This window comes from Onychomys torridus, chromosome 19 (genome assembly GCF_903995425.1).
Source record: "Onychomys torridus chromosome 19, mOncTor1.1, whole genome shotgun sequence".
Taxonomy (NCBI): Eukaryota; Metazoa; Chordata; class Mammalia; order Rodentia; family Cricetidae; genus Onychomys; species Onychomys torridus.
Genome location: NC_050461.1, coordinates 60,932,449 through 60,947,731, shown reverse-complemented (window position 1 = coordinate 60,947,731; position 15,283 = coordinate 60,932,449).

Sequence of the window (15,283 nt, the reverse complement as noted above, 5' to 3'; positions counted from 1 at the left end):
AAAACTAAAAATAATTCAGAACCTGAAATCAGTATCATTGATCAAATCCCTGGGTCACATGTGGCAAACAAGCTTTTAATTACAAACCATCTTCTGGCATCACATTGTAAACACTATCTGAATAAAAAAACAGTGTCTGGTTCAGCTGGTCATTGCTGGCAGCAGATGATGGACATGTGCCTCCAGGGTCCCTCATTGGAACCTTCATTGGAGAAACCAGCCTTGCTGCCATCAAAATGACGTCAGTGTCTTTATATGATTTTGCCTGTGAGGGATCTCTAGCACAGCCTGCCATGCCCACGCTGAGGTTGGGAGCCAGGGCCTTCTGCTGATTGGTTCTGAGGTGTAGAAGACTGGGGCTCTTCAGGTGTCTGTAGTCTTTCTCTCCTTACAAATCCCAAGGGATTCAACCCCAGGGCTCTATCTACTACCCTCAGGGTCTTACTCATCTGACCACCCTCCACATGTTCTACCTGACCACCACAATCAGATGAAGTGCCTACTGTCTTACCCCTCACAGTGGGGACTAACTCAGGAAAGCCTTGTGAATATTCAAATCATATCCAAGCCATGGTACCTGCCTGCTGCCCTCTCACATTTTATATATCCCCAAATCAATGTGCCAAAATATTCAGCTCCTTACTGTAGGCCACATAATGAGAAAACGTGAGGCAACCCATGAGTGACATTGCTCAGACTGTTGGAGCCCTAGGTACTATAGACAGTTCTTACTTGTGGTGACTCCTTTCGGGCCTGAAGCTATCTCCTCTTTGCACAATGTCAATCAGGTACCCCCTCCCCTTAGGAAATCTCAATGTTCACTATTGTAGGAAGCAGATAGATCTCTAGCAACTCTGTACATTTACACTTTGTTCTTCTGGCCTACTGAGGAAGTAAAAGTCCTAAATTAGCACATGAGGTCATTTAGGTTAACATGGTCTATGTTATTATTATTATTATTTTAACCATACACTGTTTTTTATTCAGATAGTGTAGACAGTGTGATGCCAGAAGATGGTTTGTAATTAAAAGCTTGTTTGCCACATGTGACTCAGGGATTTGATCAATGATACTGATTTCAGGTTCTGAATTATTTTTTAATTTTTTTCAAGACAGGATCTACTGGGCAAGAGAGTAGTCCTTCTGTGGTGACTCCTTGGTTTTGTGTTTATGTCTACAGCAGAAATGTTAGGCAATGTCCATAGGGTTCTATTCTTTGTGGCCACACTATATTTAATGGTAGCTGCCCCAAATGTGACCTGGAGAGCTCCTGAGACCTACCATCTTTCTATGTCTCCAGAATAGTGTCTTACATGACGTATACTCATCAGTATTTGCTGAGTAGATTAGTGGAAGGGAAAGTTAAAAGAAACTTCCTTCACCATACCTGGATAACATCCATCCTACAGAGCTCTGAAGAATTACAACCTAAGGCCGGTATGGAGGCTCACGCCTTTAATCCCAGCACTTGAGAGACAGAGATAGGAGGATCTCTATGAGTTTGAGGCCACCCTGTCTCAAACAAACAAACAAACAAACAAACAACAAACAAACCACAAGTTCTACAAGCCAAGTCAAAGACTGGGTGGAGAGGTCTGTGGCATGGGATGGCAAAAACTGGTCATTAAGCACTTATGGAGAGCAGTACTGTAGTCAGAACAATAATCCCCTAAAATGCCATTGTTCTAATCCTGGAACCTCATATGGTAGTGGCCTGTTACAGATGTAACTTAAAAAAAAATCTCTATATGAGTGTTTTGCATGCATGTATGTAGGTAGGTAGCATGTGCATACTGTGCCTGCCACCCTCAGAAGTCAGAAGAGGGCATCAGATCCCCTTAGCTGACGCTATGGGTGATTGTGACCTACCATGTGGGGGCTGGAAACTGGACCAGGGTGCTCTGCAAGATCGACAAGTGAACCATCTCTCTAGCCCTGCCGATGTGCTTACATCATGGATTTCCCCCAAATACTAGAGCCCTGATAGAGTCATAAGGGCCTTTAATAGAAGAGGCAGGCACGAGGGCTAGAGTCAGGAAAGAAGGCAGCCATGGGGCTAGTGACCCTGAGTGGCTGGGGGATGAAAGCAAGTGTTCTGAAGTGCAGAGAAGCCATGAGCCACTGGGGTGGTTCCTGGGAGCTGAGGCGGAGCAGAGATAGGTTCTCTTCTGAAATCTTCAAGAGGAAAGATCCCTAAGGACCCCTGGACTTTAGTCAAGTAAGTACCCAGTTTAACTCCTGCCCTTTGGACTCTAGTGATAACTTGTGCTGCTAAAGTCATTGCTATGGTGTGCTGTTATAGCAGCCAGGGAATTAATGCACAGGGCAGTTCCTTTGGGAGGGATTATGGGGGGCGGGGGATAAAAGTTCCTAGGGCAGGTTCTGTGCTCAGAATCTTGTTCAGCCTTCTGAGATATTGGAATTTTATTTCTTATGCCTTGAAGGCTTCTGTTAATCCAGACGCTAATGACAGTAGAGACCAGTTTAGCCATCCCTGTTCTTCTCTAGGACTCCTGTGCCCTTGCAGAGTGGGCACAAAAAGGGAGGGAGGGTACAAGGAAGATTGGGGTCGAAGTCAGCAGGGACTGGGTCTGCTGTGGACCCACGTCTCAGCCCCTTTCTCTTGACCATCAGTTGGATGCAGTCAACTGAGTGTCCAGAGCCCCGGGTACTTCTTCAGGAAAAAAAAATGCACAGTTCTTTCCAAAATGACATTAGAGCTTCAACAATGGGGATAAATAACAGGTGCCAGGAGCAGCTGCTGATGATCAGTAGCTCTTCTTTCAGATCTATTTTGTATGGGGAAACCAAGGGCTTTCAGAGGTGCTTTGGTCTGAAATGTTCAAGGCTATTTCCTGTCTTTTCCTATTGCAGCAGTTTTGGTATTCCTGAGCTGAGTCAGGAGGTAGGGCCCTGAAAAGCCACAGGTCAGAGGAAAAACCTCAATTACTAACCCCTTGCAGTTGCTTTGAAACAGCATTTGGTTCTTCCCTGGTATCTTTCTGAGATGAATTGTTGGTTCCATTGCAAGCCTAGACCACTACAAACTCTCAGAGAGAGTGTGAATTGTGCAAATGTCTCAAGGGCACAAGGAGAAGGGAGGGGCAGGACCAAGCTAGGGGTTGGTCTGGTCTCTGCAGACACCTTCTGTATTGCTGTCACACAGCATTTCTAGCACTGTTGGTTGTCCTGTGAGCAAGCCAGGACACACGGCATATCCCAGGCTGTAATTACATTTGCTCACTCACTCCACAAATATTTATTGAGTTACCTGGCACTGAGCCTGTGCTTGCTCACAGCAGAACATTTATGGCCCACAGGACAGATGTGCAATGTGTCTACTGTACATGGGAGATAAAATGAGGCCCTGTGCCTGCAAGCTGGAACCTGGGTCCATGGCCTCACAGCGCTTAGACTCCCCAGGAAAATCAACAATTTCTACTCTCGATTTTCATTCAATAACTCTGTTTCTCTATTTTGGTGATAAAGATGCCCTCACTTGCTACTGCAGCAAAACTCTGGAGAACGGTGAGGAAACAGCCTCACTCTGGCGCCTATTGACAGGTGCTGCATGTCCAAATCTTGGGAGGGTGTTAATGCAGGGCCTTGAGAATAAATAGTTCCACAGATATTTTCAGAATTGACAAAGGATGTTGCCTTCAAGAACCCAGACTCTGTTGAGCCTGATGCATGAAGGCACAGCACATTACGCATGGCATTCTACTGTGCACTGCCCCCATCTGGGGTTGAGAGCCTGACCCTTCCATGGGCCTGCTACAGGTTATTCCGTGAGCCTATAACTAACAAACTACTACTCAACTTTAGGTGGAATCTCCTTGTTTCCAGGTAGGTAGAAAAGGTGTCTGGTCTTTTGCTTTCTCTGCTGTTATAATCCCAAAGTAAAATGGGAAATTATCTAGTTAAATCTAAGCAGCCACCTCCAAAGCTACTTGGGAAGATGTAGCATGTCAAGCTGACACAATGGCTTTCTTTCCCATCCCATCACTAGCTCAGTGCCAGAGTTAACTTCTTAGGGACCAGGTGTGGTGGTTTGAACAAGAATGGCCCTCAAAGGCTCATATATTTGAATGCTTGGGGAGTGGTACTATTTAAAATGGTTAAAAGGATTAGGAGGTGTGGTCTTGTTGGGGGAAGTGTGTCACTGGGGGTGAGCACTGAGGTTTCAAAAGCCCATGACAAGCCCAGTCTCTCTCTCTCTCTCTCTCTCTCTCTCTCTCTCTCTCTCTCTCTCTGCCTACTAATTAGGATGTAGCTGTCAGCTACTGCTCCAGCCTCTGCCTGCATGCTGCCATGCTTCCCACCAGGCTGATAATGGACTAAACCTCTGAAACTGTAAGCCAGCCCCAATTAAATGTCTTCTTTTGTAAGAGTTGCCTTGGTCATGGTGTCTCCCCACAGCAATAGAACAGTGACTGAGATACCAGGTCTCTGGAAGCTCCTCTGGGGAGAAACTTCATCCCTGTGGTGCTGAGGACATGGTTGGGGGTGCTCACCTCACAAAATTGGTCTTCTCTGATAGATTCTTTAGCCCCTTTATGGCATCAATTAATCTAGGGGCCCTATTCCATAGAAAGTTGACCTCCATCAAGGGGAAGCCAGGCCTTTACCTTGAATGCTTCACTTTAGTACCTATCTCTCTTTGGCTTTTCCTAGAATCTCTATAACTAATCCTGCAAATAGAGTAGGCTAGGATCACAATCTACTTTTTTAAAATGGAAGGATGGAAGAGAATAGATGTCTGAGATTTGGAAGGCAGGGTGGGCTTCTCCTGAGAGTCTGTTCCTGTCTTCCTCAAGCCTCTGCAGATGCTAAAGTCTTCAATTTACTCCAGTGTGTAGACATATCCTCTTTCTGTCTTCCTTCTGCCCTACATATCTCAGTCTGTATTTAGGGTCCAGTGTAGACCAAGCCGACCTCACTTCTGCTCAGAACTACAGCAAAGCCCTTCTTTAGTGAGAGTCATATGTGAGGAGTGGGTGGACTGGAGTTTGAGAGGCCCCATCATATCTTCTACAGATACACCATCACCATCATCAAACAAGGTCTCAAAAGCTCCTCTGTCCCAGGTTTTTCCTCAGCAGGTGACTTCTGAGAGCTCTCTGTTGAAGTACCCAGAGAAGTGAATGAAGTGTAGCAATATTCTTGAGGTAAAGAGGTGCTGACTGATTCGGGAACCAACCAGGTCCTCCAGGAAAGCCTGTAGGAGTGGATGTGGAAGAACATTCTAGACCAGATACCAAGTGTGACAGGCACTGCGAAAACTATGGGAAACTCTTAACATGTGGTAGAGTGGTGTTCCATCAGCAGCTGCAGCTGTGTGGACAGGTGGCCTGGTCTGCTGAGCCTGCTTAGTCCAGGGAATTGTCCTTGAATTACAGGAGCTGTAGCCACAGCTGGAAATGGTGCCGGGCAATGGAGAACCAAGCATGTACCGTCTGTCTAGAAAAGTCCATTCCATAGCTTTTCCCACCCATTACTGACAAACAACGTTTAAATCCCTTTATCTGGAGACAAATAGAAAGTGTATGCTTGTAGTGAATAATTTAAACTGATATTCTTGCCAGCTGTTGAGGGGACATGTGAAGGAAAAAAAGAAAAAGAGGCAGTGACATCTGGTTGGCATTGGCTTTTTTGACAGTAGTGTTTCTCCTGGTAGGAGGCCTGTTTTCTAAGAAGCCACACTGAGTCTCTGGCCTCTTCATCTTAGGCCTCCAATCTTTGACCTCTTTGAAAAACAAAATAGAAAGTTAATGACTGTCTCAAACAGCTAAGGCCCAAATCACAGCCATAACGGGTGGGTGGAGGTCAGTGCAGATTCCATGGTGAGCAGTCTGCCCTTTCCCGACTTCCTTCTGTTTTTCTCAGGCTGCAGGAAAGGGATCTAGGAGTTAGAGGTCCTTGTCTGCATCTGTCTCTCAGCCCACCACTCCCTGCTTCTCCTCAACACCTGTACTCTAGAGTATATTTAAAAGAGTAAATACCATCAGCTAAATGAACATTGAACATTTTCTCGGAAATTCCTCAGTGTTTGTTTTCTCGTTTCCCCCCAAATGCTAATGGCATGGTCCAGCAGGAGAAGTTTCATTGTTTCCAGACTGGGTCAGCCCTTTGCAGGGGGCTAACTATCCTTTGTGGAGGCCTTTCCTGAGGTTGGTGTCCTGTGGGACTGACTCCCTTCATGCCTGCCTTCATGAACGTACATCATCCATTATGTGCTTGCATCATCTGCTTATAAATAGTCCCATGCTCAGAGGACAAACACCCACAGGACAGGTCAGAGGGACTGAGGATAGACCTCATCGATGTGGGCTTCTATGCAGCCCATCAAATGTCCTGGCTTCCCTGCATACTGGGTTTTGGGGTCTGGAGTGTTCCTCCTACATCTTACTTCCGTTGAGTGTTCCTTGTTCCCTTGGCTATGGAAACAGGCTCTAATCTGGTCAGGAGAAGCACTTTTTAGGAAAGACAGCTTTGAGTGACAGGTTCTTATATATAAACCTGGTATGTACTATGCCATGGAAAAGGATCTAGAGTTTGTCTATGTTATCCTTTACCTTGGTGCCTGGGGGCTCAGGTATTGATCCGAGGGGGACCTTGGTGCAAACCTGGAGCTTCTGACTCAACCCTCAAAAGCAACCTGTTAGCATGATGGGCCCAAGGAGGTCTAGCCTAAGTGTGCTATGCCTAAGTAGGTGTGCTGTGTCCAAGGCGTGTGTGTGTGTGTGTGTGTGTGTGTGTGTGTGTGTGTGTGTGTGTTGCCATGGTGTGGGATGCCTGCTTGTGCTACCCTCCTCTCCTCCCCGCCTTAGTACTGCTGACAGTGGACTATCACCAGTGTGACACCCCAAAGTGTGTTTGTTCTCAGTGTGTGCCCTGAGTGTGCTATCCCTGAATGTGTTGCTCCCAGGGTTCCGATCCTAAGTGTGCTGTACCCAATGAGCTTCCCCCAGTGTGCTGACCTCGGTGTGCTGCTCCTGCATGTGATGACTCCAGTGTGCTGTTCCTAAGTGTGTTGTAGGATTTATGATCTTTCTTTTTCCACTGTCTAGCAGCATAGTAATGATTTTCCTATGAACTTATTACATAGTAAACATCTCTTTTCAATGTTGATGTAACTCTTATCAGAATGTCAGGAAACTTAGGGATTTAAAGATTATTTTCTTGCTTAAACCTTGCTTATTTCTACTTTGATATGTGTTACTGTTTTGGGGACCAAAGGTGCATTCAGCTGCCAAAGTGGGTAGCTGTCCAACTCACCAATCTCTCAGAAATTATTTCAGCCATAGAAGAAGAGTCTGTATGGTTTTTTCTCTGTAGTAAGAGCTTGAAAGAAGCCCAGGAATTCCAGTGTCAGCTTTGGTTTCTCAGCTCATGATCTGGTTCCTGCCCAGAGCCATCAATGTCCAGGGCATTGGCTCAGTTTCCTGGCATGATTGCTGGTCAGTGAGGAGTGATTGGTTCTGTGCTTTAAACTGTATGCATGAAATTCTCAAATAATCTGCATCCAATACATGGAGAAAACTAGGCCAATGCCAGTTACATCCAAGTACCTGCCATTAATTGTGTGCTGGTGACCAGCTCAACCTCTTACACAACATCCTCATCCTTTAAGGGAGTTCTAAAAGGCTGGTGTTGCTAACTGTGGATGCATGGACTGGAAGCTCACAGAGGTGAGAATATTTTTCTGGCCACAAAGTTGGTGAGGAATGATGCCCAGGTCCTCTATGATTCTATCATATTGTTCACTGGCTCCTGGCTCAAGGGGAGACTTGGGAGCTGTCCCACACATACATTTCTTTGAGATTTCACCATTGTGCACCTGAATCTCTTCCTCAAGCTTAGACATTGTGGCCCAGATACATAGTTTAGGGACTCACTTTCTTCTTTGTGTTTTTTATATAATTAGAAGATTTTCAGCAACAAAAGTTCCAGAGAAGCTCAGCAAGTGCTTTGAACATTTTTGTGAAGCTTATGGCGTGGTGTCAAAGCAGTAGTGAATGGCTCAAAGCAGAAGACATGGTTCTGCCCTAGAATTTCCTTCCAGAGTTTGACCAAGCTCACTGAGATGAGAAGGGAGAATTGTGCACCTCTTCCCTATTGCTGTGGCAAGTTTTTAGTATCATGGCAAGGTGCCTGAGGAGTTCCAAGCACCGTTGGGTCTTGTGAGGGCTTGGGCCTGAGCCTCCAGCATTCTAGCAGGGCTCCATCATTAGCTCCATCTGAATCCTCTGCCTGACTTTGTCACACGCTCTCCTTTTTTGAAAAGTTGGGATAATAGTTGCTACTTTACTTCCTTCTGGGAAGGCTGATCCTATAAGTAGTTGTGAAGGAGCTTAGAGACATACTCTATATGAATTCTTAGCCCTCATGTTTATTCTGCTCAGACAAGGTACTGTCTCCTGGGCCACACTTTATTTTTATGGCTCAGAGCATTCTTGGGTGTAAATAAATTTGTAAGAAAGCTTACTGATGTCCTAGGCACATATCTTTGCTGCTTCACTTCAAGTCTTGGAGTGATTACATCTGTGCCTGAGTGGGTAGGCACATTTGTGCCAGACAGGACTGTGAGCTGTTTGAAGGAAGGAGCCATGTATCAGTGACCACGAGTAGCTGCTGTGTTTGCTCTTCTGAGAGGGCTGTGGTGTTGCAAGCAGCGCCCTCATCACATACTGGCAACAGAGCATGGAATGTGCCGATGTTTGTCAACCTTCTCAGCTTCCCAGGAGTCAGATGAGGGTGGGACCAAGTGCTCTGAGTGCCTCAGCCCATCCCCAACACAGGTCTATGTGTGGCAGCAGTAAACCAAAAAAAGAAATTCTATTTTCATTTGCTCATTTATTGGCATGAAGGTTTATTTTTGCCCCATGTGTTTTGTGCTGATGACAGCCTTGGGGAGGCCCCAAAGTGCCATGTGCCCTGGGCCGACAGGAACAGCTGGCTGCATGGAGACAAAACCCTCAGTTTTCAGGGGATGAAGTCACTCCAGAAGCCCATGGTGCTCTCTGGAGCTAGCATTGTTGCACTCATACAGGATAATCCAAAGAAAATTCACTGTCACCAGTTGGCTCCAGGCTGGGCACTGGTCACATCCTGCACGTGGTTTTACACAGAGTGAAATGAAAGGAGAGGAGAATGGGTGGTGAACGTCTGTAATCCCAGCAAGTGGAGGTGGAGGAAGAAGGTCAGTGTATCACTGTCCACCACATAGTGAGTTGAAGACCACTTGGGCTACTTGAGACTGCTCTAAAGAGACACAAGAATTAAGAACGAGTGATGGGGCCTGGAGAGATGGTTCAGTGGTTAAGAGCACTTGTTACTGCAGCAGAGGTCCCAGGTTTGATTCCCAGTGACTACATGATCACAATCATCCATAACTCCAGTTCAAGGGGATCTGACCCCATCTTATGACCATTCTGGTCATCAGGCGTGCACTTGGTGCACATACACATAGGCAGGCAGAACACTCATAAAATAAAGAGATTTTAAAAAAAATGACAGGCAGTGAGCCTGTTTCTTCTTTTTCATCTTGTGTCCTTCAGCACAGAACTTTGGTGAATGAAGTCAGCAGTTTGAAAATGTCTGAATGCAACACTTATAGCATCCCAGTGTGATTATGGCACACAAGAGGCTCTGCATCCCAAGATGTTCACGTGGCAGTCAGGCCTCAGGTGTCATCACCAATAGATTTACTTGAGAATGATTGTTTCTCTGCAGCCACACTTTGGCACTGGGGCCTCATCTTCATTAAGCTTGAGCCTGAATTCTGCCTATCCCTGGCATATGGTGTGTACTCAGTCTGAGAAGCTTGTCTGGTCTACCTGAGGCTTTGTTCCATGGAGTTTGAGTAGTCTTGGGTTAGCTGTTATTTCCTACCTTGGTAGAAGGAGAGAGTGCATTTCCTCTCCGAAAGCCTGAGAACAGTTTATCAGATTTCCTAGAGATTCATGTCCACTTCAGGGTTTCATGTGCCTTCTCTGGAGGGTTAGCCAGTGATAAGCCGCCTGCTCTCAGCTTCTCCTCTTAGGGCCATGACTGCCTCCCTAGCACTCATGGTGCATCATTGAGGAGAGTATGTGAGCTCAATCTGACAAGAGAAGATGTACATCAGTGTGGAGTGGCACAGAGAGAGTCCTAATCAAATAACACTGTGGGCAGGTGGAGGCTGATGGGGGCAGTCAGGCTGGGTGATAGGTATGGGATGCAGCAGATAGTGACTGTTCTCTGTTCAGGTTGTCTTTTCCTAGTCATTTTATAGAACTACTGTTGAGGACAGTGCAGTCATGAGTGTGCGCCCAGCCAACAGGAGATGGGCAACAGCTTTAAGGGCCTCTGGTACTATGTAAAGGATTCCCTGACAACAATGGTGTTGGGAAGTCAGTTCATGGTTTATTCTAGGTAAGTGCCCAGAACTCATAGACCTTAATTTCTCACTAGAAACAGAAATGTTTTTCAGCAGTAATATCCAGCCTTATGAAGCTAAATGCCATGTGTTTTCCAGAATGAGGATCTTTAAGATGAAATAAGAATACACATTTTTATTTATGGTAGAATTTGAAGAGGACCATGATGCCATTAGTCAAGATGTTCATTTAGCTACAGGAAGAAGCACCATTGATCTCTACTGTATGGATGGATAAGGTTTTTCTCGTCCTTAGGTTGATAGGGTAGATTTAAGAGAGATGTCAGCCTCCACAGGATGGCTCATTATAGAAAAATGAGACATAGAGCTCTTTGAGGTGTCATCAGACCTGTCACTCACATCATCACTGAAGCCTAGGGCAGTTGGATGATAGGGATATGGAGAGACAGACATAGGAATGAAGAGACAGAGGGGTAGAGAGGTGTGGAGAAAGGTACACACACACACACACACACACACACACAGACAGAGAGATAGACACAGACAGAGACAGACAGAGAGATAGAGATAGATAGAAAGATAGATAGATAGATAGATAGATAGAGAGAGAGAGAGAGAGAGAGAGAGAGAGAGAGAGAGAGAGAGATTGGAAATAGATAAGGCAGCAAACCAGATACCAAAGGTGCTAATGACCTGTGCTACTGAGTGGTCTGACCTACATAGCCCCATCTCCTGTCTAAATGCTGGAGCAGGTAGCTCCCTGCTTCTGACTGAGGGGTGTGTGTGTGTGTGTGTGTGTGTGTGTGTGTGTGTGTGTGTGTGTCAGGGGGGTGAATTCTGGGCTCTGGGCCTAGAGCCCTCCACAGCTGGGTCCCCTCCTGAGAAGTTAGCCTTCTCAATGAGTGCTGAGCTTCTCCTGGAGGCATGGTCTCCAGGCTCTCTCTTGAGCCTGTTGTAGAGATTCCCATCCCAGAGTGGTCTCCATGGAAGAAGGTCAAAGAAATGTTCCCTGAGACTCAACATTTCCATAGTGCCTAGTTCTTGCTAGTCTGTGGCGATGTTGGCAAGGGTCTAAGTCAGTGAATGGAGAAGTGTTCTTGGTGGCCCATATGTCCTCAGGAGATGGATACCTGCATGGTTACCCTGAGTTACCCATCCCAGATTGCCTGCTTCCTCAGCAAGCTTCACACTTTGGCTGGACAGGACCTGCTGGCTCCAGATAACTCCAATAATTCTGTTCCACAAACTGTATCTAACATGTTGTGATCCTAAGAAAGTCCTATTTATCCTTTATGTCTGCTCCTCCAGGAAGTCTCCATCCAATTACAGTTTAAGGTTAATGTTTCTCCAGCAAGGCTGAGGGATGTATGTCTGCTTCTTCCCCAGAGATGAATGACTTTCCATCTCTTTCCTGAATCTAGAACAGTTCTGGACCATATTTAGAACTTATTCGGATTGTGGTCAGTCAATCTAAAAGATAAATAAAATTACTGAGTTAGTATATGTGTACTAGGAATTTTCATTGCCATCTGATCTATGACCTCTATCCATGTGGAATCAGCTTCTGAGACAGTCAGGGCATTTTCCCAGGCTGTTCTAGCTTCCACAGGCTGAGCATCCACACTGCTGTGAGCCTGTCCTTCCCAGCTGCTCAGCTAACAGTAGTCCCACCTGTCTCTCAGTGGTATCTGTTCTGCCACAGACAAATGAGTGGCTTATTTACCATGACTTTTCAAGGATAATTACAGGGCTCTTGGCTTGCCATTGCTAGCTGGAAAAACTCATAGCTGGAGACCAAAGGTAATAGGAGTTGAAAACTCATAGGTAACACACAGCTCCACAACCATGTGGTTCCTTACACAATGTTTTGGATACAACAGACACATAGATGACATTTTATTTTGGTTCTCTTTGTAAATTTCAGAAGCATATGGGATTAAAAATTTAAATCCTGGCTTTGTGTTATAATGGTCAAACCTGACCTCAACTCACCTCACCTGCATAGTACCTGAATTCTGTGTATTAGACACTATATTCTCTTTTCTGTCAGGGGGCAGAATGTCTAGTGAATTCACATGCTTAATGAATAATGAGCAGTCATGAGTTGTGATGTTCCCCATCTGAATTCTGACTTTGAAATAACTTCTGCTTTTTCCAGGGTCCAAAGCTAGGTCCATATGGGCTTCTAGAGAGCGAGGGTTGTGTTGGAAAGCTTCATCTTATCATACATGCTGTAGAGTTCACTCTATTGGAGGGGATAAAGAAGATCCTAAGGTCTGGGCTGTGCCTGCAGGGTTCCTGGTCTTCTGAGCATTGTCAGCCATGTTGGGACATTGCTGAGAGCCATTCCTGGAGGCACATGCCTAATTCTTCAGGAAAGGTTCCCTCACCAGACTCAATGCCATAAGATCTGTCAAGAGTCAAACTGTGGGATAAAGAGATATAACATCTTATAGACCACTTTCATCTGGAACAAAAATCAATCCCATGACTTGGATCCATAGATAAATGGCTTTGAGGGGAAGCCTTTGCAGATCCTTCTTGAGGTCCAGGATAATCTTTGGGAATCTCTTTGAGTCCTAGGGACCATAACTTGCCTTTTGCTGAAAGTCTACAACTGGGAACCATGAACCAGTCAGTAAGCGCCCAGTGTCTTTTGCTCACTCCTTCTCTTTTACCCTAGACTTTTCAGTGCATCAATCAGTCACCTAAACACAATGGCCCTGTTGAGTAAGACTTGTTACCCTTTCTCCTAGCATCTTGGAATAGGGACTCATTGTTGGGTCGGGAAATCAGGAAACATAGTAGCTCAAAACTATAAGCACATGGTTTCACAGAATCCAAAAGTTTTCCTCCTGTTACATGACTTACTGTCTGGTATAAAAAGTGTTCTCTTCCTGTAACTTTGTGTCTTCTCTCAAAAATTGCCTTTTAAAAAACCATCTCCACCTTCTCATAGAATGCAGTGAGATGAATAGACCATTTCTATAAATAGCATAAGCAGATCCAAAAAAAAGGTGAGCTACTGATAAATGTATCCAATACCACCACTTCCATCATGAGGGTCACCACCACTGGCCAACCTGCCCCAAGGCAACACACAAGGCTATAACCTGTAGCCAGGTCTAGAGCTTTGAACTCACAATTTCCCTGACAATTTCTTCATAGAAAATAATTCTAATAACCTTCAAGGAAAGTTAACAGACTCCCATGGTGTTGGCTTTCTGAGTCTGTGTACTGGTTGGTTTTGTGTGTCAACTTGACACAAGCTAGCGTCATCAGAGAGCAAGGAACCTCAGCTGAGGAAATGCCTCCATGAGATCCAGCTGTAAGGCATTTTCTCAATTAGTGATCAATGGGGGAGGGCCCAGCTCATAGTGGGTGGCGCCACCCCTGGTCAGGTGGTCCTGGGTTCTATAAGAAAGCAGGTTGAACAAGCCAGGGGAAAACAAGCCAGTAAACATCACTCTCTGTGGCATCTGCATCAGTTCCTGTCTCCAGGTTTATGCTTTGTCTGTGGTAAAGGTGTGTGTGGGGGGGTGGGGGGGGTGGGTGGGCTGGGTGGGTGGGTGGCTTGGCCCCAACTATGGATCCTTCCTTGTCCTATCGCTGGGGGTGAGGGTTATACACAAGAAAGACTTGTGTAATCCATGATGACGGAGTCCTGGTACTAGTGAGGCTAGGTTGTACTCACCCTGCTTCCAGCCAGTAAATGTGAAGTGATCAGGTAATGTCCACAGAAATGTGGTCTTTCAGGCTTACTCTGTACTTGTTAGTGGCATGGTTTGACAATGTTCCTTCAAGTTTAGTTTCTTCCCATGAGAGCTCTAGGACAAACCAAGACAGGTTTCTTTGGACCTCTGCTCCTGTGGAGTGTGCAAATGCTTCTTGAGCCCCATCCTATCAATCATGCCACACATTCTCCAGGCACCCAGATGTCCAGGTGCTACCCAGTCCTCATCAAGAGAGTCTTGAGGGCCTTGGAGTTTAAAGTGACTTTATTGATGGTTTCTTAGAAGCTATGGGGAGCAGGGTTTCTGCTCCCAAAGATCCACTGTACAAGAGAGCTGGGTAGTACCCCAAAGGGAACAGAAAGAGGGAGGTTCCTTCTGCAGAAGGTCACACTGTAAAGCTCCCCGCTTTGTGATGTGGCATGCTTGTACCTTGACTACTATGAGCAGCTTTCTTTTGAGTGAGAGCTCTTCATGGTAGCTTTAGACTTGGAGTTTCAACCTGCTTCGGCAGGCTGAGCAAATCCATGTTCTTGATCACCCCAGGAGAGCAGTGGAGCTGTGGTTCTTTCCTTGCATGTTATGTATTTATTTTTCCTCCATAGTTTATGGTCACAAGGCTTTAGTAGCCCAAGTCAGGCAGGAGTTCTGTCTATTGGTTGTTAGCGCAGCATTACCATGTGCCAGGACCGTGCCAAGGCATATTCTTATTTGCATGTGGTTAATGAAGAGTGAGTGAATACAAATTGCTACTTATGTACAAATTTAGAATATTCAAGAATTACTGAGTACTTGGTATATTATTACTGTGAGCATTAAATTAAATTCTCTCCCCACTTTAAATTCTTTTAAAGGAAATCAGTACTTTTTTTTTAAGTTCCCCCTGTGTAGTTCAGTCCTATCTGGAACTTCCTCTGTAGCACTTACTTTGTGGTCTTCCACTGTATGCAAAACAGTTGTGTAGTTTTAGAGCCTTGAAGTGTAGCCCACACATAAAACACAGACTATCCAGACAACAGCAGCTTCTTCGTGTTGCTCTATGACTTGCAGGCATTTGAAACCTCCCCAGCCCACAGGGAGGGTGGTGTTCAGGTGTGAGGCCTCTCCTGAACTCTGAATGTCCAGAATAAGAGAACCCAATGCCCTTGATTCTCTGTTCACTCTGTGACTA